Consider the following 3236-nt stretch of genomic DNA (forward strand, 5'->3'; position numbering starts at 1 on the left):
GCTCATTGTCTTCCTGTGGGCGAATGTTGATGTGTTTGCATGGCAACCATCTGACACCCCTGGCGTTCCCAGGGAGGTAATTGAGCACCACCTTGCTGTCTATCCCCATGCTCGGCCCGTCAAGAAGAAGGTCAGAAAGCAACCTTTGGAACAACAACAGTTCATAGCAGAGGATATCAAGAAACTTGAAGCAGCTGGTTTGGTCAGAGGAGTGTTACATCCAACTTGGTTGGCAAACCCAGTGGTAGTGCGCAAGACAAATGGGAAGTTGAGACTTTATATTGACTACACTGATCTTAATAAAGCATGTTCAAAGGATCGTTTCCCCTTGCCGCGCATTGATCAAATTGTAGACTTCACCACTGGCTGTGATTTACTCTCATCCTTGATGCATATTTTGGATACCATCATATATTCATGGCTAAGGAAGATGGGGAGAAAACCGCATTCATTACTCCATGTGGCACATACTGCTTCGTGCGTATGCCTTTCGGACTAAGGAGTGCTGGTTCGACATTTGCAAGAGCAGTCCAGATTGGTTTTGAACCGCATCTACACAGGAATGTGGAAGCCTATATGGATGATATAGTGGTCAAGACCAAGGACAAATCAACCCTAGTTCAAGATCTGGAAGAAACATTTGCAAACTTGCGCAAAATTAACATGAAGCTCAACCCTAAGAAGTGTGTGTTTGGTGTTCCATTTGGTAGTCTCCTCGGGTTCTTTGTGTCTCAGCGTCAGATAGAAGCAAACCTTGACAAGATCAAAGCTATCGAGCAGATTCAAGCACCTAAAACCGTCAACGATGTGCGACGTCTTGCCGCCTGTGTTGCTACTCTAAGTAGGTTCATTTCAAGATCCGTTGAGCGTGCCTGCTGTTTTTCAAAATATTGAAAAAGGCAGGTCCAGTAAAATGGACTCCAAAAGCGGAGGTTATGCTGCAGGATCTGAAAAGTACCTATCCTCTGTGCCAACATTAGTTGCGCCTAAGCCACAAGAGTCGTTGCTACTATATTTAGCGGCAACGAACCAAGTGGTCAATGCCACACTAGTTGCACAAAGAGAAGCTAGTGATGAGGAAACAACTGCAGCAATCTCATCCCACGACAAGGCGAGATCCTCTCCGGCAAGATCTGATACCAACAAATTGGAAATAGAGTAAGGAAGTGAAGCCAATGAACATATTGTGCCAAAGAAGAAGATGGTGCAGCAACCAGTATACTTTGTCAGCTTCCTTGTACAAGAGGCTAGATCAAGGTAATCTGGAGTGAAGAAGTTGCTTTTCGGCCTTCTCATGGCCTCGAGAAAGACACTCCACTACTTTCAAGCACATGAGATCACCTTTGTCACTCGCTTCCCGTTGCAACCTATTTGAGAAATTCAGAAGCAACTGGCAGGGTAGTGGAGTGGGCATTAGAGTTGTCAAGTTTTGCCCTCAAGTTTGAGAGCACTTCAACCATTCAGAGTAGAGCCTTGGCATAATTCATCGCAGAACGGATGCAAACACAAGATGAAGAAATTCAAGAATCAACTCTCCCCGGCAAAGAAACTGAGAAAGAATGGGTCATGTACTTTGACGGTGCCTTCTCACTACAGGGAGCCAGTGCTGGAGTGCTGCTTGTCGGACCCACTGGAGAGCGCCTCAAGTATGTGGTTCAAATGCACTTTCCCAAGGAGAAAGCAACTAACAACACTGCAGAATATGAGAGACTCCTTGCCGGCCTCAAGATTGCAGTAGAGTTGGGGATCAAAAAATTGATTGTTTGTGGAGATTCACAGTTTGTTGTGAAGCAAGTGAACAAAGATTATCTAAGCCATTGATGGAGGCGTACATGGAATAGGTGAGGAAATTGGAGGAACACTTTGACGGGTTGCAAACAGAGCATATCCCGCAGGCAGAGAACATCATTGCTGATCACCTGCCAAAGTGTGCTGCTCAAAAGCACATGTGGAACCTTGAACTTTTCTACTCCATTTGAAACAACTATCAGCAATTCCATCAACGCTAGCAAATAAGGAAGAAGGTTAAACACCAACAAGTATTTCCTGGTTGAGCTTCCTGAAGCCACTGGTAAGAATGTTGCCGGGAGCGACAACGTGTCTGCCGGTGAACAGCGGCTTCATGAGAGCCTCAGGTTTGTTGTTGAGGTCAGCGCTCCCGGAGCCGTAGATATGACTTTAGTCCTTGTCGTTGAGCCTTAAGCTCCAGCATGGGTGCAACACATAGTCCAATTTCTTCAGACAAGAGACTTCCCGATGAGCAAGAAGAAGCTGAGAAAGTAGCCCTTTAATCGAGTATGTATCAGTTTGTGGATAACATTTTGTGCAGAAAGACCAAACGGAGTGAAATTAAAGTGCATTTTCCAGGAAGATTGACTCAAGTTATTAGCAGAGATACACGAAGGCATATGTGGCACTCACATAGGATCAAGAGCCCTTGTCGGTAAAGCTTTCCGACAAGGTTCTTATTGGCCCACTGCCCTCCAGGATGCAACTGAGCTAGTAACAAGATGTGAAGCATGCTAGTTCCATTCAAAGAACATACAACAACCAGCGCAAGCTCTTCAAACAATCCCTCTCTCTTGGACTTTTCGGTCTAGGGGCTTGATACCTTGGGTCCCTTCCCCCATGCTACCGGGGGCTTTGAGTTCGTGTACTTGCCATCGACAAGTTCACAAAGTGGCCTGAGGTAGAGCCAGTGAGAAAGGTGACTGCACAATCAGCTGTGAAGTTCTTCAAGGGACTAGTTTGTCATTTTGGGATTCCAGACATAATCATCACCGACAACGACACACAGTTCACGAGCCACACCTTCATGCAATACATCTAGAGCCTCGGGAGCAAGGTTTGTTTGCCTCTGTTGCTCATCCTAGAAGCAGTGGGCAAGCAGAATGGACAAATGCTGAAGTGTTGCGTGGCCTCAAGACAAGAACCTTTGACAGGGTGCATAAATGTGGAAGACGCTAGATTGATGAGTTGCCAGCAGTTCTTTGGTCACTCAGGACGACACCAAATCGATCTACTGGCCAGACACCATTCTCCCTCTTTTATGGTGCAGAAGCGGTGTTCCCCATGAAACTCACCTACGGGTCACCTCGAGTGCTTGCCTATGGTGAGGCAGACCAAGAGCAGCTACGGCAAGAAGATGTTGTGCTCCTCAAGGAAGATCGTCTTTGGGCGGCTATGCGAGCTGTATGCTACCAGCAAGCTTTGCGTCGCTACCATATCCGCAAAGT

The sequence above is a fragment of the Triticum aestivum genome, chromosome 5B, assembly GCF_018294505.1.
Source record: "Triticum aestivum cultivar Chinese Spring chromosome 5B, IWGSC CS RefSeq v2.1, whole genome shotgun sequence".
NCBI classification, from domain to species: Eukaryota; Viridiplantae; Streptophyta; class Magnoliopsida; order Poales; family Poaceae; genus Triticum; species Triticum aestivum.